Genomic DNA, 21,059 nt, shown 5'->3' on the forward strand with positions numbered 1-21,059 from the left:
AAATTATGTCTTAAGACTGACTTATTAGTCTGAAACGAAAAAATTGTAATGTCTATGCTTGGTCCATTTTAAAGTCTTTCTGGCCTACAAGCCTATTAAAATCTTATATAATAATTATTTTTTTAAAATTTAATATTAGTAGAAAATTATATATATAATTAAAATTAAGATAATCAAAATTTTATTAAGTTATTATCACTAAATTTATTTTAAAAAAAGCAATTATAAATACCTAAAAATAGAATAATTTTTTATATTAAATTAAAAATCATATATAAGTAAAATTTCTCGTAATTCTTTTATGGTTTTGAAATTCAGCGAAAATTCTCATGTACTTTAAAATTGTATAGCGCTCCCTTATACGATAAAAATGTTATATGAAACTCCTTTTTACATTTTTTGTGTGAGTAGAAAATGATTTTTTATCTACATATTTTGTATAACGGGAGGGTTTCATGTTACGTTTTTTAAAGTATAAGGAGGATTATGCTAAGTTTCGAAACCAAAGAAAAATTATGAGCAATTTTATCTTATATACCCCCACCGCCCCTTATCTATCTATCTGTTTGTTTTTTGCACGGAGTTTTAGAAATATTAGTATTATATTGGGGTGTGATATGAATAAAGTAGAAAAGATTAAAATAACCTTATTAGTATTGTGTGATATAAAGGTAATGACATTTGTATAATATATTGTAAGTTGTAAAGATATTTTTAATGTTAATACCACCCCTTATCTATATATATGTTTTCTTTTTGCACGGAGTTTTAAAAATATTAGTATTATATTGGGGTATGGTTGAATAAAATAGAAACGACTAAAATAACCTTATTAGTATTGTGTGATATAAAGGTAATGACATTCGTGTAATATATTATAAGTTGTAAAAGTATTTTTAATGTTAATACCACCCCTTATCTATCTATCCGTTTGCTTTTTGTACGAAGTATTAGAAATATTAGTATTATATTGGAGTATGGTATGAATAAAATAGAAAAGACTAAAATAACCTAATTAGTATTGTGTAATATAAAGGTAATGACATTTATGTAATATATTGTAAGTTGTAAAAATATTTTTAATGTTAGTAGAAAGTACAATTACTAAAAAAATGAAATGAATATTTTATTAAGGGACAGGTCAAAATAGAAAAATAGATAGATTATTAAAAAACAGAGTGAGTATTTAAATAGGCAGGTCTAATAGGCCTAAAAGACTGTTTATAAAGCCTAAATTTATTCTAATTAATTAAATAGATTTTAAAGTAAGCTTAAATTGAACACTTTTACTAAATAAGTCAGACCAAGTCAGACGGTAGGCCTCTGACAAGTGGTTTGTCCTATTTTTATCTCTACTGCTCATTCTCCTTGGACTATTGTTATTTGGGCTCGAGATGAATTTTGGTGGATAACATTATGTAAAATATTTAAATAATCATATATTTATTTCTAATTCCCTTTTTTTTTTATAATGACACAAATGCGGTGGAGAAGTATTAGGTTGTACAAAATAGACATTGTGAATTAATTAAGTAAGAAACATCTAGGGGTTGTTGATTACCATAGCGGATTTTTTTTTTCTATATATATATATATTGAGTTTTGGATGAAATAATTATATTGTAGAGCGTTGTCGAAATCTCTCCGGCGCTGAAAGCTTTCCTTTTTGTGGTGGTTTACCGTTTGAGAGAGTCGATTGGATTGGATTGGATTCGAAATCTTCGCCATTTTATCGCGAATTGTATGCATAGATGCATCAAGAACAATAAGACAAAGGGATTATTTGTGTTTCTCGAGTTGTACTCCTCCGTCCTCAGTGAGGTTTTGGGTCTCCGTTTCGGGGCAAGGCACCGACAGTCGACAGCGGCGTGATTTTGGTGGAGGAAATGGCGAACCGTGGATATAAATTGTAGGAACTTGTGGCGCATGCTGGGAGTGTAAATTATTTAAGCTTTGGGAAAAAGAAGTATAGAGTGTTTATAACAGGTGGAGATGATCAAAAAGTGAACCTTTGGTCCATTGGGAGACCCACATCTCTTGCGAGTCTGTGCGGTCATACTAGCCCAGTTGAGTCTGCAGCGTTTGATTCAGGAGAGGTTTTAGTGGTAATTGGCTCGTCTTCTGGAGCCATAAAGTTGTGGGATTTGAAAGAAACTAAGATGGTTCGCACTCTTACTAGACATATATCCTATTGCACTTCTGTTGAATTCCACCCATTTGGCGAGTTTTTTGCATCTGGCTCAATGGATACCAATCTAAAGATATGGAACATTAGAAAAAAAGGGTGCATCCACACATATAAAGGTCAGACTCGAGGGATAAGTAATATAAGATTCACTCTTGATGGTCGTTGGGTAGTATCCGGTGGATTAGATTATGTTGTAAAGGTATGGGACTTGACTACATGAAAGTTGTTGCATTATTTCAAGTTTCATGAGTGACATATCCGGTCCTTAGAATTTCACCCTCTTGAGTTTCTTTTAGCATCAGGTTCGGCTGACAAAACTGTGAAATTTTGGGATCTGAAGATATTTGAGATGATTGAATCTACCAGACGTGAGGCTTCTGGAATAAAATCCATAGTTTTCCACCCATATGGAAAATCAATTTCTTGTGGACTAGACGATAGTTTAAAGGTTTTCTCATGGGAACCTATAATTTGTCATGATTCTGTCGACATGGGCTAGTCATCACTTAGCGATCTTTGCATTCATGATGGAAAACTTTTGGATGGTGCATATTACGAAAACTCAGTTGCTCTTTGGGTAGCAGATGCTTCGCTAATAGAGTCATACAACACAAGATTGATTCCACAACAATCGAAGTTGGAATGTGATATTCAAGGAAATCTTCTAGACAAAGGAACAGATCATCCAAAGCTAAAATCAAATATGCAGTCCACAACACCAGATAGTGATAATAAAGATATGAAAACAGCTTTTCTTTATGGTGATTTGGATGAACAAATATATATATGAAACAACCCAAGGGCTTTGTAGACAAAAATAAACCTGGTTTTGTTTGCTTATTAAAAAAAATCTCTTTATGGATTAAAGCAATCACCTAGACAATGGAATTTGAAATTTGATGAATGCATGAAATCTTTAAATTTCAAAAGGAGTACTTATGATCACTGTCTTTATTTTAAAATAGTTGGAAGTGTGCCTGTTTTTCTTTTGATCTATGTGGATGATATGTTACTAATAAATCCATATCTTAAAATAATAGATCAAATTAATACATGCTTGAGTGATCGTTTTGATATGAAATTCTTAGGTGATGCTAAAGTAATATTGGGCATGCATATTAAAAGAGATAGAACAAATAAAAGATTATGCTAAAGTAATATTGGGCATGCAACGATTTAATATGTTTAATTCTAAAGCTGTTAATGTTCCACTTGCATCTCATTTTTGTTTGTCTAAGAATCAGTCCCCTAAAATAGATTATGATCGTGCTTTCATGACTAATGTCCCATATTCAAATGCAATAGGTTCAGTGATGTATCTTATGGTTTCTACTAGACCTGATATAGCATATGTTGTGAGTTATTTCAGTAGATTTATGGCTAATCCTGGGCAGGAACATTGGGTCGCATTAAAATGGCTTTTACGTTACTTATGTGGTACAAGTAACTTGGGACTAATGTATAAACATTGTAGTGAAGGTGTGATCCTTGAAGGATATGTGGATTCTAACTATGTCAATGATAGGGATAGTAGAAAACCAACTACATCTTATGTGTTTACATTGTGTGGTTATTGTGTGAGTTGGAAGTCACAGTTGCAACATATAGTTGCGCTGTCGACTACCGAATCTGAATACATTGCTGTGACAAAGGAGATTAAAGAAGCTTTATGGCTCAAAAGTTTGCTGACAGAAATCGGATACTTGAAATGTGAGGTACAGGTATTTTCTAACAGTCAATCAGGTATTCAATTATGCAAAAACCCCATTTTTCACGATAGAACCAAACATATTGATGTTAGATTCCATTTTATTCGAGATATAGTTGCAAAAGGTTTTATAAAACTTGAAAAGATACCTTCACAATTTAACCCCGCTGACATGGGGACAAAGCCTTTGCCTGTTTTGAAATTTGATTCATGCTTAAGAATTTTAAATTTCGATTATGGTTAGTTGTTTACTGTTTTCTAGTATGTTGTTTCTTGTATTTGGTTTTTTAAAGTAAATACTAACTTTTTGTTCTAGCACATGTCGCTGTGATGATCTCCATAGACGCCCCTCATTTTATCATGCCCAAAAGGTGGAGAGTTTGTTGGGTTTTGGCCTATGATTTGTAATGAGGCATTTGTATATTAAAGCCCAATGTGAGAAGCCATGGCCCAGTTCCTTGGCCCAATCCACTAACCGATCTAAGTGTTGAAGATCTAGTCTGAGGGGCTGCTCTCCAAATTGATTAATCATCGAGTCATCAAATCGAAATTTCTCTTCTTTACTCATCGTCTTCTTCCTCTCAATATTGTATGCAATCGATTGAGGAGTTTGTGTGGGGTTTTTACTCTATGTTTTTTGGGCGAGTGTTTCCTCGGGTAAGAGTGAGAGATTTGTGTGATTTCATTCATGTATCGGCGAAGGTTCACTGTGCGAGTGATTGTGGTTAGGGTTTGGATGTGCGGGACTTAAATCGGTTAGTCGAGGCTGTTCTAGGTAGAGTTGGTGCCTGTGTTTCCTTTCCACACGTCCAATATATGTTCTAGGGTTGTGCCAAGGGTTGAGCCGAACTTCGCTTTATTGTTCTTGTGCTTTATTTTTTGGTTCGATTCAATATAAGAGTTTTAAAGTTTAGTTGTATTGTTTCTTGTTAAAATCAAGTTTTACTATACAAAAACACAACATGGTGTTTGTGTGACTTTGTTGGTCTTTCTGAATTTTTGTTAATAATTTGAATTTGATCCGTTTTGAAAGTGTCCATGTGAACTGATTGTTGACTGAAATTTGAGTTCCTCTTCTTTTATAGAAAACCTTTGGCTAGGACACAACATATTGAAGCTTTCACGAGCTTTGGTGTATAGATTAGAAGAAGATGCTTTAAATACCTTAATTTATCACGCATGAGAGACTACTAATATAATAGAAGTGTAGGGATACAGTTGCAATGAAATACTTATGCCAGTAGAGTTTCTAAGAAGTGCAATTACAAGAAGCTGTCAGATAAGGAAATAGAATGTTGCCCAATATGCAGCATTGACCTAGGATGTGTTCCACTGGAGAAGATGTGAAAGCAAAAATTTTCCTTCGAAGAGGATAAGGGCAAAAACCCCTGAAGTTGTTCCACCTGTTACATTACTTGCCAAGAGAAAGGAAAGATCCCTTTCATCCTTGGTGGTTAGCAGCACTCCCAGAGTATCAACGCACAGCGGAATGACCGGAAGGAGATCAAAATCTACTGCTAGAAAAGCGTAAAGAGTTTCTGTTTTACAATTGAGAAATTTGTTAAAAAAGAAGACGAGTCCATTGAGGGCCATCCGGAGAGCTCTAGCTCGCCAAATATGCTAAAAAAATTTTCTCAGAGTACAAGGCAGAATTATGCTTCTGGTGAGCCATATAATCAGCAAAGTGCAATGAGTGTATGGAAAATGGATCCAAGGCCTGTGAAGGGAAATTAGATCTTTGGAAACCTTCAAATTGTTTGCTTGAGGCAGCAAACCGGAGCAAGTCTTCAAAGATTAACATACAGGGTCTGGTCTTAAATCGGAAGCTCTACAGAACAATGAAACAATGATGGACTACTTGCCAGTGAAACCAAGAATAAAGAACAAAAGCAGAAATTTGAGGTTCAAGATGAAAGTGCCTGCAATGACCAATTTCCTTCGGAATCAGAAAAGCAAAAAAAAAATAATAATAAAAGCGGAAATTTCGTCAAAAGAAGGCACAAAAATTATGGAGAATTCAGGGCTCCCCCTCAGTTTGTGCTTAATGCATCTAGCATTAAACTTGACCGCAAAACCCATCCCATTCGGTTTTCACTGGTCCCCAAAGAACAGTAAGCTTTTTACAATTCCTCTCAAGTGCTTAATCTTGTTGTGTTCATTTTGTACCTTTATGACCGCTACATTCCGTAATAGTGTTTTCAGGGAAGGAGATGGACCAACCTTGCCTCAAATTGCTGTAAGTTAAATAAGAATAAAAGTAGGAAGTGTGTCGGTTCCTTTCATTAAAAAGTACCTCAAGATGAAATTAAATCTAACAAATGAAGACGATGTTGAAATCAAATTCATGGGATAGCCAGTGATCCCGACGTTGATGTTGAGCAATCTAGTGGATTTGTGGCTCCAAAATCCAACAAGGAGAATCTCAGCCACAGTTGGCTCATTCATCAGCCAAGGACTTTGTGATGCAAATGGAGACCAAATGGTATCAGAGCCCGGTTAGATGGTGAAGTGGATTGGGTGGCATTGGGCATCGGTGGCGATGATGGGCTCACTCTCGTGACCTGCGGATGTGCCTTGTGTCGAAAGTCTTCTGGTGGCGTTGGGTCGGTAGTTGGTCAGGCAGCGGGTCCCTTTGTGATAGGCGGTACAAGGTAAGCAGGGAAGACCCATTGGTTGGTCTTTGGTTTGAGAGGAGGATTGTTGGGGTGCAAACCCAAGTCCCACATTGTAAATTGTGAAGAAAATTTCACACTTTATAAGTCTCAAGTGAACTCCACTAGTACGAGGCCTTTAAGAGAATATCCAAAAATAAATTCGTGTGAACTCAACCCAAAACGGACAATATCATACTAGTGTTGAGTTGGTCAAGTCCCAACAATATGGATGTATTGAATTATATAAGTTCGAGGGTTTGGCTAAATTATTGCATACATGTCGTTGTATTGCCAATATCATTTTAAACATACCACGTTTTTATTTTATTAACCTAATGAAAATCGCAATAAATACATTATTTAATTAATGTATAAGAGCTATTAGAATAATGAAAGCTACTCCATCCGTACCCAATTGAAAAAAAACATGGTCTTTTGAAATTTTATAATATATTAAAAAATAATAGTATTTTATTAATTAGTGGAAAAGAATAAAAGGTTTTAATATTTTTGTTCTTTGATTTTTTTTTTTAATTTTTAAATAAAAATTAAATGATACTTTAATATTAGTATATAATTATTTTTTCTGAATAAAAAATGGATACTTTTAATAGAATAAATGAAAATGATAATTTAAATTAGTACGGAAGGAGTATTATGCTCTCTCCGTCCCGAAATTATAGTTTTGGTTGTGTTAGGCACGAGATTTAAGGAATATTGATATTATATTTATAGTGGGTAAAAAGTATAGGTAAAAGACATTTTTGCCCTTGTGAGTGTATTAGTATAAAAGGCAGTGACAATTGTATAATAATAATGAAATAGTAAAATTAGCTATATAGTAATATAGTTATTTATGAAAATAAAATTATTATTTTAGGATGGACAAAAATAGTAAATAAGACTATTGTATTAGAACGGATGGAGCATAGTATTAAGGCAATTATATTCTATGTATAAGAGCATATTGTAAAAAAATGCTATTCAAGTATATATGTCTGTTTGTTTTGGAATTTGGATTTTGAATACTAAAAAATTTGAAGTTAAAGAGGTGTTTGGCATAATATAAAATAATAAAATAATAATTTAATTTAATATTTTACAAAGAAAAAAAAAATAATGACAAACCTTGAAAAAATCAAACTAAACACGCAGTTTATTCATTATTTGGTCGGTCTATTGTATATTGCTCTTTAATACGTTTGACTATTGAATACAATAATTAAAGGGAAAACTGTTTTTTTAGTCCCTTAACTGGACTCCTTTATTATTTTAGTCTTGTAAGTGGAGCATGTCACAAATTAGTCTCATAAGTGAAAACTTTTCGTTATTTTAGTCCTCCGGCGCCGGATGCGCCCGCGTGGCTCGCCGGAGGTGATGTGTCCGCCAGGTCAGCGACACCTGGCTTTTTTTTTTTATTTTTTATTTTTTTAAACTTATTTTTAATTTATTTTTAATTTTATTTATATATTTTCAATTTTTTAATTTGATTTAATTTTAAAAAAATAAAAAAAATAAAAAAAATAAATAAATCCACGTGCCCGCCAGATATCTGGCGGGACATCTGGCGGACACGTCACCTCCGGCGAGCCACGCGGGCGTCTCCGGCGCCGAAGGATTAAAACAGCGAAAATTTTTCACTTATGGAACTAATTTGCGACAGGCTCCACTTACGGGACTAAAATGATAAGAGTTCAGTTACGGGACTAAAAAAACAGTTTATCCATAAATAAAATTTCTTTATTTTTTAGATGGAAATAGTCAATTTAGGGGTCTATTATTGTACTATGTAATATTGTGTTCAACGGCATACGATCCAAATACACAAATTATGATTGTCTCCATTCTTTCTTTAGTTTTATTGCATCATTAATTTATGTACTAGTATTTTTAATCTGCACGATTCTATCTATTTTATTTTTTTTATTTATATACATTCTTATAATATTATTATTATTATCTTAATTTGTTTTGTTATTCTTTATAATTTGAAGTTTTAATATTTCTTAATTTATATACTACCTCTATCCTAAAAAAACGATATTATTGGTTTTTTGTATATAGATTTTTGAAATAATTATTATATATTAATAAATACTATAGATTAAAAGAACATGAAAAAACTAGTTATATTAATTTTTTTATAATATAAATACAATAATAATATTGGTGGAATAAATTATACAAATATAAAAATATTTTTAATATTAAATATAATGACGTCATATGTAAATGGTATTCTTCCTAAAGTAGTATAATGTTTCTCTTTTATCATTGTAAATATAATTTATAAAATAATTTTTTTTCAAATTAGAGCAAAATTGTAAAGCTAATTCTTTTTTTTAAAAAAAATGGAATTATATCTAAAAAATCACACTAGAGTTAAAAACAATAAATATAATGAGAGTGATTTCGAGATAATTTCCGAAGCAAAAGACATATTTTCTGATAGTGATAATTAATTTTTTAAATATATTTTAAGTTATTTTCAATATATAGTACTAAATGAACATTAACTATAATGTTCATTTTTATAAATCATAATAATTGAATATGAATTGTGTGCTATTAGTATCTACATAAATAAAAATGTCTAAAGTTTTAAATTATTTTACAAAGCAGTATATTAACTATATGATATTTGTATTTATATGTGTTGCTAAATACTCTTATTAGAGCTTCCGTTATCGTCACTGTGTTTGCTGCATTACGTTTTTTTTTATTTCCCTCATCCCCATCATATCCACGTCAACATTCTAGTTACTTCTTCATCATCACTTTTACCTATTAAATTAATAATTTTATTAAATTCATCATAATTATATATTTTTATTATCTAATAATATATAAATAATCTGTATTATTTAATATTATATTTTATTTTTAAAATATTAATTTATATAAACTATAATAATAGTATATAAATTTTTATATTATGAAATATTAAAATTATTTGAAATTTATAAGTTTTGTGGCATTTAAAAATCTGAATGATTGAAATAAACTTGGATTCATATATTTTCGGAATAATTTTTAGTTTTCGATAATTTTGTTAAAGAACTAATTGAAAATAGATTAAATATTAAAATTGGATATATAAAAAAATATTGAAAAATATATAGGTGAGTCGTGATTTTTTAAAATAAATTTGAATTTGTATTTGTATAAATAAATTATTGTTAAACTTAAAATTATAATAAATTTTAAATTATAATAAATTAAAAAATTATTTATTTATTATTTTTATAGAGGTAATGAGTTCTTGATAAATGTAATAAATTAGTATTAACTATATTTCCTAATAGAGGTAACACACCTTATTATAATAAAAACTGAGAAGGTAACGGGAAAGACAATGGAGAAGGTAATTATAACGGATGCTCTTAGTACTAATGTGCTATTTGTGTGTATATATATATATGATATTAATAATTTTACATATTGATATGTTGATTATTTGTATATTAAGTAATGTTTTATATATAAAAAAAAAAAATTACTATAAAATGGTTGAATTGATATTTTTTTTTTATTAATTTTAAAAACTGTCTAAAAGGAATTAGGAAGGATATAAAATAAAGAGAAGAAATAGATCAAATAAGAAGAAATTAATAATTGATTAAAGAAATATAAAAATAAAAAAATGCTAATTTTATTTGTAAAATAAAAATGAAAAATGAAAAATGAAGAATAATATGAAAAAAAAAAAAAAGAGAGAGAAGAAAATAAATGACGATTTTACTTTTTAATGTTTTAACAACAATTGGGGTTGTTGATTCATTATATATGAATTAAATCACACTAGAATTAAAAACAATAAATATAATGAGAGTGGTTTCGAAATAATTTTTAAAGCAAAAGACGTATTTTCTGATAGTGATAATTGATTAAATTTTCTAAATATATTTTAAGTTAATTTTCATCGTATAGTACTAATGAACGTTAACTATATAATGTTTTTTTTTATAAATCATCAAAATTGAATATGAATTATGTGCTATTAGTACTATAAAATAGTGCTAAATGAAGTAACGCTGTAGAGGTTTTGATTACTAGTAGTGTGTAAGATAATTTGACATTTTTGCCGTTACAAAATACAAATAAACTAACTATAGTTTTGTAATTTGTGTAAAAGTAAAAGTATTTTGGTATTTATATATAAAATATTTTTACTGTATTAAAAAATAGATATTACCTCTGTCAGGCTTTAAGGGTGTCCCATTTACTTTTAGCGTGTTGATATGTGAATATTGATTACTAAATCAAAACGTAATACAAATTAAGGGAAAATGACAAAAATATTTCTATTAGTGTATTATAATACTATTACGATGACATTTGTGCAAAATATTATACAGATATAAGAATATTTTTAATGTTAAATATAATTACGCAAAAGGTAAATGAGACGTTTAGAGTCAGATGGAAGGATAATTTTCTTTTAGTAAAACAAAAGAAAATGATAAAAGTGTACTTTTAGTTGAGACGGACACTAGATAATATTTATATTTATTTTCTTACAAAAATCAATAATTAAATACAAAATATTATTTTTTATATTATCAATATTATTTTAATTCCTTACAAAAATAATAAAAAAAAAATCTCAAATTAAAATACTAAACAAACAAACAGTATGTTCTCAAAGCATTTTTAAATAAAGCAATTCTTCATAACTATTATTAAAAAATACAAATAGACACACATTAATATAATAGATATTATCCACTCGTAAAAAAGAAATCATTCAAAGCAAAATATTATTTTTATATTACCAAAACAGTTTCTCGTACCACAAAAAAATCAATTCATCGGAAAAAAAGGTGATTATCATTAAACATAATTTTCTTTTCATTATTTTAAAAATTCTTTAAATTTTTATTATATTTAATTCTTACAAACTTCAAATTTTTTTGTCTAAACAAAAATACTCATGAAATCATTGCTATATATATATATATATAAAATCTTCCATGTTTTATTAAAGTCCACTCATTCGTGCATACAAATTTATATTATGCATATACACATATTTATATATAATACACTCTCCGTTTCCTCATTTATATATATATATGATCTTTTTTTATTTTCTATCCGTTATACAAAATATGATAAATTTTTAGTAAAATTATAAATTTTAAACACATTTAAAAATATAAATTAATTTAATTAGATTTCTAATATATTAAACGAAGACTCACTCAAAATCCTTTTATTTCTATCTCTCATCAATTAACAACTATTTTTATTTACCTATAATACTCTTTAGTTTTTTTATAAAACTATTTTATAGTAACGATAAATAAATATATATTATTTATTTGTATTATATATAATTTTATTCTCTACAAAATAATATTTATATTATATATTTTATTGAAATATAATGTTAAAAATATTTAATAACATATTTTGAATTTCTTTTAATATTAAATAACTAATTCTCACTACTTAAATAGCTATTTTATCATACCTAAAAATAAGCAAAAGGCTTAATTCCTGTAGTTAAGCAAAAGGCTCAATCTTTCCCGAGATGGCGGGAGAATATTATTATATTTATTATATAATATATATTTTTTCCGTCTAAAAAAATGATGTAAATTTATTTGATCATATAAATTAAAAAATAATACTCATTTCGTTTTTAATGTATTATTTTTGATTTTTGTCCGTCTTAAAATAAGGATATTTTTTTATAATATAGTAATTGTACTACATACTTAATATAATAAATATTTTTACAATTATAATATATAATTCCTCTATCCCTTAATAATCTATCTATTTTTTCATTTTGGTCCGTCCGTATCCATTTCATTTTTTAGTAATTGTACTATTTACTTAACATTACAAATACCCTTCTAATTTACAATATCTTACACAAATATCATTACATTTATGTCATATGTTAATTTAGTCTTTTTACATTTATTTCTATTTTATCTTAATATAATACTAATATTTCTAAAACTTCGTGTAAAGAATAAATGGATATATAGATATGGGACGGATGGAGTATTACATAAATGACAATACTTTTTCTTTTATATTACACAATATTAATATGAATATTTTTGTCTTTTTAGTAGAAATCAATATAATGCTAATATTAAAAAATATATATGCAAAAAAATAAATAAAACTCTTTTAAGATGGAAATAATAATATTTTAATATTCATTCCGTCTCATAACAAAGTATCCATTTTTTCATTTTAGTCCGTCCCATAACAAAGTATCTATTTTCTCTTTTAGTAACTGTACTATCTACCTAACATTACAAATACCCTTATAACTTACAATATATTACACAAATATCATTACTTTTATATCACACATACTAATAAGGTTATTTTGGTCATTTCTACTTTATTCCTACTATATCTCAATATAATACTAATATTTCTAAAAGTAAGTGCAAAAAACAAATGGATACTTATTTCTGGGACGGAGGGAGTATTAAAATGAAATTGATAAAAAAAAATGAAATATTATAAAAAATTTGACAAAAAAGTGACTGATATATAAAAAAAAATAACAAATTTATTATTATTTGTTGAAAAAAAAAAAAACATAAAATTGAGTGAATAAAATTGTTTACTAGCTACCACCGAAAGTAAAAAGGAAAAGAAAAATGGAGTAACATAATTTTTACAACAAGAAATATAAAATAGTACTCCATATATATTTAAATTAAAATATAGTTCCGTAACACCTATAACCTTTTGACTTTCTTGCACACGTTTTAATCGTTTATCTGTAGACTGTACTATTAACTATTGCTTAATGGCAGTGATTAATCCCGCAGGTACACCCTAGACTAAGGTTACGTTTGTTTGGATATTTGGATTTTTAGTTGAAATTTGAATAGTGATAATTTTGAATTGAAACTGTAGTATGACATGATATAAACAGATATTAATGTAATATTTTAAATACTCCCTTTCGTCCTATATCTATATATCTATTTATTTTTTGCACGAAATTTTAGAAATATTAGTATATATTGGGATAGAGTAGATGTGGACAAAAAATTGTGTTATTTTTAATAAACACAAAATTTGTACAAATTATATTTGATTTGAATTTAAAGCGAGTCTTATTCTCTAAATGGGTCCTTTGATTCTCCTTCCGAGTCGATTTGTTTTCCAACTTAGTTTTCGATAGCTTCTTTGATCCGAAGAGGTTTGGTCTTCGGTTTGACTTTGCCGACTTTTGGAGAGCTTTGGTCTCCGTGCGGGCGATTTGATCGTCGGCTTTAGATTTGATGTCCTTTTTTAGACGATCCGAGGCTTTGATCTTTGATTTTGCTTTGCCGCCTTTGGAGGACTTTGGTCTCCGTGTTGGCGATTTGATCCTCAGCTTTGGATTTGATGTCTTCTTTCGACGATCCGCAGCTTTGATCTTTGATTTGCCTTTTTTGCCTTTTGGAGAGCTTCGGTCTCTGTGTGGGCGATTTGATCCTCAACTTTGGATTTGATGTCTTCTTTGGACGATCCGCAGCTTTGATCTTTGATTTGTCTTTGCCGCTTTTAGAGGGCTTTGGTCTCCATGCGGGTGATTTGATTCTAAGCCTTGGATTTGATGTCCTCTTTAAACGATCTACACCTTTGATCTTTTGAGAAGGTGGATTTGATGCTCCATAACGCTTTTGGTGGCATGTCCCTTTGACTTTTGGATCGAAGAGGACCGAGTTGATGCTTTTGTGAAGAATGTGATGAACATCTTGAAGCTTTGAGAGGAACTTTGAAGACCTTCCATTGGCTTGGAAAAATTCCTCAACGGCTTTGAGAGCTTTGATCCTTCCTCCAGCTTGGACATACGACGAAGAACGTTAACTTTATCGATTCGTCAACCATATTGGAGCATTTGTCCAAATTAGTGAATTTCGACGAAGAACGCTTCGAAGGACACGAAAAACATAAAGAACAATACAGAGAGAGTCTAGAGACTTACCCCTTTGTTTGAATCCTCGATGAAACTTCGGTGTCCCAAATGAATTGGCCATGACTCCTATTTATAGAGGAGAGGTGGCCTCAGCTTCCTTTTTGAATGGTGCCACGTGTATGGAAAGATTTTATAAGCTTTCCTTTTCCATCAGATGTTGTTTTCCATTCTTAACGGATTTGATTGTGCACCTTCCTTTCTCGCCAAAATCTTCGTATCATTGTCTTTTTTTGAAGATATTAATTTATATACTTCCTTTATTAACAAGATTAATTTATTTTGCTACCAAATTTATTATGGCTCTATTTATGCACATAATATTTGTACGATATCTTTCATTTTAAGCATATTTTTGCATTAATGGTTGATATTTATTGTACAAAAATTAACATATGTGCATAATTAAATACCATATATTTATTTTATTGAAATTTTATTTTCTTCCAAAATATATGATATCTTATTGATTTTAGACATATATTTTTAGTGTCTACAGGAGAAATAAAGGTAAAAAGACTAAATTAACCATATTAGTATTGTATGATATAAAGGTAATGACATTTGTGTAATATATTGTAAATTGGAAGGGTATTTGTAATGTTAAGTAGATAATAACATTTTTAAAAAAAATGAATATTTTGTTATAGAACGGACCAAAATAGATAGATTGTTAGGGACGGAAGGAGTATAAAATTAGTTTTAGTATAATATAAAAGATAAAAAATAGATTTTTAATTTGATATTTTTAAAAAATAAAAAAATTGATAAATAGTGAAAATTTTAGAAAAATCACCGAAAAAAACACACCCTTAACTTCTTTCTTTTTTTTTTGTTTCGCCCGGTCGTACTAGACATATGAGTTTTTTTGTTTTTTTTTTTTTTTTTAAAAAAATAAAAGAAAAAGGAAACAATGTGTAGTATAATCATTTTGTATTTTTAGATTTTCATATTTTTTTTATGTTAAATATGAAAAATTATATCTTTACTATAAAAATAATACTTTGTTCGTCCCACTTAATTTGTTCACTATTTTTATTTACGTCTGTTCCACATAATTATTTTTTTTATTAAATTATAATTATTTTTACTAAAACACTTATTAATTACTCATTAATTACACAATACCTAAAATTTCGCCCCTAAGCTAAAGGAGACAAATTAATTGGGATAGAGGGAATAACATTTTGTAATAAACTGTTGAATTTTTATAAGTAAATTAAGTACAAATATGATGTATATTGTGCATATATTATTATTTTTTATAATATTTATAGAAAATCTTGTCATTAAAAAATGCAAAGGTGACATTTTTTGAGAAAAATTGTTAACAAATAGTGTCAGAATTTTCAATAATATTTTGAATAAATTGACTAAATATATTATTTTTAATTATATAATGTTGATAAAATTTCCGATTCAATCGATACTGCCCCCATCCTCATTAGTCATTCCTCATCGTGTCACCGACCAGAGACTTTCTTGCAAAGGTTACTCCTTAAGCCTCTATTGCCATTCCAACTTCCACTAGTCTATCTTTTTTCAGCACAGTCACCATCGCCCAAACTGCCATTGGTTTGATCTCCAATCCGTCCGATCTTGTTTTTTTTTTTAATAGGTTCTTTCTATGGTATTTTAGGGGTTTTCTTGAGTTTGTGGTTGCTCCCTCCGCTGCTTTTGTGGCCCAACCAGTCGGTCTTACGTTCGGTCATGTATGACGCCTCATGTGCCAGTCCTCTAGCCATTTACCAGGATAGAAGAGTTGGCATGAGAAAATAATATCCTACCTCACATTGATTGGATTCTCTATGTTTGTGTTGCAAGATGGCCCAATAACTTCGAAATCCAATATAGATTACCATACAGATGAACTATGAATTTTTGGGTTCACAGAGACTACGTGGCAAGAAACACCGAATTATGTAGTCTTCCTAACAATTTTTATTATGTATGTTGTAAAATGTGCGAAATAGTTATAGGATGCCCTTGAAAAAATATAAGTGATAAATTATATATTATCCTATATTTTTATAGATAAATTATAAAATATAATTAAAATTTTTGGATATATTTCTACTTATTTTTGGCATGTTATTGATTAGTGCAAAGGAATACAGTAATTCACGGCCATGCTGTATTTTTTGTCAAAGAATTACAGAAATACTTGATTTAAGCTTGTATATCAAGGAAAGTGATTGATTATGGAGATTAAGGTGTAATTGTAAGCGTGATGATTGAGAGGGAGTGAATAAAAGCACAATTGAAAACCCGATCATCTATTAAAAAAATAAAAAAAAAAAAAAACGGAGCAAAACATTGGACTAAAGTATCACAGCATACCCTCACACTTCATAGCCTAAGTTGGAGGAAAGAAATAGCCACAAGGAGATATCATTATCTTTATTTTATTGCTTTCATTTACTTTGTAGTCCAAATGTTGAATTTAGGTTTCAGATTTGAATTTGTGAGATTATGTTTTGATTTAAATTGAATCTTACTTATTAAATTGGTATTTGTATAATTTATGTGATTCATGCGTACAATTGTTTTACTTAATTTTTCATCAATGTCAGATTTTAGATTGGTTTAACAATCATCTGTCAATCGAATGTTTGCATCCGTAATTGTGCACATGTTTGATGAAATAGTAAATTAGTTGACAAACTTAGCCTAGGAATTGTATAATCAAATAACTTAATCTTTTCGTAATTGATTGAATATTTGAATTGAGTTTTTCACGTGCTATTTTCGATTGAGGAAATTAATTTATAATTGGTCCTAAATTATTTCTTTGATTAGGGATGTGGCTAATCGGTCGTACAATTACTGCCAATAAAGTAAGAAAAAATTTAGCGTTATGATCGTATCTAATGTCTATAACCAATTTATCAATTGAATAACAAGATTATTGAAATTCGATGATCGAATCTTAGATCTGATTTCTTATTCACTCGTTAGGCTACAATTTAATCTCTTTAAAATCTAATTTTAATTTTAATTTCTTATTTCAATCGCTTTAGTTGAATGTCCAAATCTCTCTCCCTCTCCCCCCTCCCCCAAATCCTTGAATTGGTGACAAAATATAAATTAAACTACACAGTTTCTATTGATCAACTTCGGCACCGCTTGCTACGCGGCGACTCGGTGTTAGAGAATTTTTTAAAATCACCTTAAATGTAAAATTAAAATTATTTGAAGTGATAGAAATGATGAGTATGTAGCACTATTTTGAAAAATATGCAATGAAAGTGGTATAATTTAAGACAACAACTTCGTATCCATTTCAATCAAAAGACATTGCAGAACGTATGAATCGAACACTAAAAAAATTATAAAAGTCTTGTTGATCAGTTTAAGATTGTCTCAAAATTTATGGAAAAAAGTAATACTAACTGCAAATTACATTCTAAAAATATTATATTTAAGGGTAATGATGTGACCTTTTACTAATCATGAAAAGACGATAAGCCTACTTATAAATACTTCAAATTGTGAGGGTGTCTAACAAAAATAAAAAGTTTTGCCTCTTAAGAAAATTGCTATAGGCCCAAAGGCCGTAGATTGTATTTTTATTGAATACGCCCTAAATGGTAGTATATATTATTTTGCAGTTCATAATTAAACATTCTTGAGTAAAGAAAAATTTGAAAATAAAAAATGCAATATTCTTTGAAAATATCTACTCATGTAAGAAAATAATCAGATCAATTCATAATCCTTAGATGAAGATTTACAAGGTGAAAAAAAATAAATTAAATGGCTAACAATCCTGATGAAAAAATTTATAGAACTTAAATATAGCAAAAGAATAAAAGTAGAGAAAGCTTTTGGTCTGATTTTTTATGTACATGTTGGATAATGATCCAACATCGATAACGAAGCACTTTCTAATTCTGGTGTTTTTTTTTTCTTTTCTTTCGGGAAAGAAGTATAGACAATGAAATAAATTAAATTACATAGAATAACACTTGGTGTTTTTTATTTATCCAAATATTGTAAACCACTGGGGCGTAAACGAATTTTGAAAAGAAAATTCAAAGTTGATGGATTTATTGTTAAAAATATAAAGCCCGGCTTATAGTAAAATGCTTTAGAAAAATCGAAATATTTGATTTCGTCGACATATATTCACCAAGGATAAAATTCATTCAGCTTCTTCTCTCGATTACATTTATAATCTTGAGATTCACTGAATAAATATAAAAACTGTATTTTCAAATGATGAATTAGAAGAGAGTTGAATGCAATATATTAAATAAAATAATAAATATATGATTTAATATTTTTAAAAATATATATATTTATTCTATAAATACTATGAGTTTTTTCCCTTTGTTTGTGGATGGAACAATTTTTCCTAAATAATATTTAAAACTTTAATATACATATTAAGAAAATATATAATATATATACTTTATTCATTCACAAAAGGTCAATAATTTAAAATTATATTATTTTTTATATCAACAACATAATTTATCATATCTAAAATAAAAATATATTCATCCAAAAAGAAAAAAGCGAACAAATTCATATATATTGCCCATATATTATAATTTTATATAAGATTACTAATATAAATAACTATAAATGTGAATATATTTATAATATATGATGGGGTTTATACTTTAAAAAAAATAATAATATTCTCCTCAAATTCAAATGATGCATATTTTAGAGTAATTTAGAAACATATTAATTGAAGAACTAATTTGAGACGGACAAAAATAGTAAAATGAGATAATATATCATTTGAACCGAATATTTGATATTGTGATAAATAAAAATTAAAATATTATTATCTTTTAATAGGATAGTGAAAGTATGTTATTTTAGATGAATAATCAAATTTAATTATTGATAATGTAACTAAACAAACTATATATTTTTAACGTCGTTTTAATTCATTCAATTAGTTTGATTTTTTTTTTCAAAATATTTATTTTTTTAAATTTTATCTAATGAAAATTTGATTTATCTTTTCAATATACTTATCTTTCTAATAGTATTATATATATCTAAAAAACAAAAAGAAAATTAAATAAAATCACATTTTATAAATTTATAGTTGTTGTTAAATTAAGAATTTTTATTATAAATATAAATTGATAAGAAATAAAAGATAAAATAATTAATTATTAAATAAGTTAAAAATTATAGAATTTGCAATTGATCCAAAAAAATAACATTATATATTTTGTATTATAAGAGAATAATTGAGTTTTTTTATTTTGATTTGAAATTAATTTTTTTTAAAAAAAAATAGTTTAAATAAAATTTTGATTTGATTGCTAGAAGAAATAATGCACTTTTTAAAATCATACAAACTAAATAATATAATTTGTGTTTAAAATATAGACTAAACACAAATGCTTTAGATTTTTTTATCAATAGTTTTATGTTGATTTTAAATAAGTTAAAAATCATAAGAGTCACTATGATAAAAAAATAATAATAATTAAAAATAATTAAAAAATAGAAAATACTACATATTGTATTTTAAGAGAAAAATCAATAGCTTGAAATTTTATATCCATCATTTTATGCCCCATCTAAATAACAAAATTATTTTAAATGATAGTTGGCAAATAAATACCTATAATAGCAATATATATATATATATATTATCATTAGATATTTATAAGAACATACTTAATTTAAATTGGCAAAGTAATAGTATAAATATTATTTTTTTTCACCTCATTATATGTATCATTTTATTATTTTTAGTAACTTAAAAATAATAATATTTTATTGATAAATAAATGTGTGTGAACAAAAAACCAAATTTGATATTTTTTATCTTTGTATTTTCTATTTTATATTTTAGGGTAAACCGTTTTTTTAGTCTCGAAATTGGATCTCTTTATCACTTTAGTCTTGTAAGTGGAGTCTGTCGCAAACTTGTCCTATAAGTAAAAAAATTTTGCTGTTTTAGTCATTCGGCGTCGGAGACGCCCGCGTGGCTTGCCGGAGGCCATGTGTCTGTCAGGTCAACGACACCTGGCGGACACGTGGATTTTATTTTTTATTTTTATTTTTATTTTTTTTAAAAATTATTTTAAATTTATTTTAAATTTTATTCATTTGGTCCAACTAAAAAAAATTAAAAAATTAAAAAATAAAATAAAATTCATGTGTCCGCGAGGTGTCGCTGACCTGGCGGGACACCTGGCAGACACGTGGCTTCTGGCGAGCTTCGTGGGCGTCTCCGGTGCCGGAGGACTAAAACAACGAAAATTTTCCACTTATGGGACTAATTTGCGACATGCTCCACTTACGAGACTAAAATGATAAGGGTGTCAGTTATGGGAAAAAAAACGATTTACCCTATATTTTATAATATATGTAATTTATATTAAAAAAATAAAAAATATATATTAATGTAAGATATATCACTATTACTATAATATGGAAAATTTACTTAAAATGGACGAAATAGAAATACATATGAATAATAAAGTATTTGAATATATTTATCAATTATTATTGAATATTTATAATTTTAATAATATTCATACTTATTATTTCTAATTATAACAACTATTCAATAATTTTGCAAAT

The 21,059-nt window shown here is 27.9% G+C and overlaps 2 pseudogenes; both read left to right on the forward strand.

Moving 5' to 3' along the window:
- Window positions 1–1,886: 1,886 nt before the first annotated feature.
- Window positions 1,887–2,978, forward strand: LOC127247363 (katanin p80 WD40 repeat-containing subunit B1 homolog KTN80.2-like; annotated as a pseudogene).
- Window positions 2,979–3,501: 523 nt separating this feature from the next.
- LOC127247364 (E3 ubiquitin protein ligase DRIP2-like) lies at window positions 3,502–6,403 on the forward strand (annotated as a pseudogene).
- Window positions 6,404–21,059: the final 14,656 nt, after the last annotated feature.

This window comes from Andrographis paniculata, unplaced genomic scaffold (genome assembly GCF_009805555.1).
Source record: "Andrographis paniculata isolate CXL003 unplaced genomic scaffold, ASM980555v1 Contig32END, whole genome shotgun sequence".
NCBI lineage: Eukaryota > Viridiplantae > Streptophyta > Magnoliopsida > Lamiales > Acanthaceae > Andrographis > Andrographis paniculata.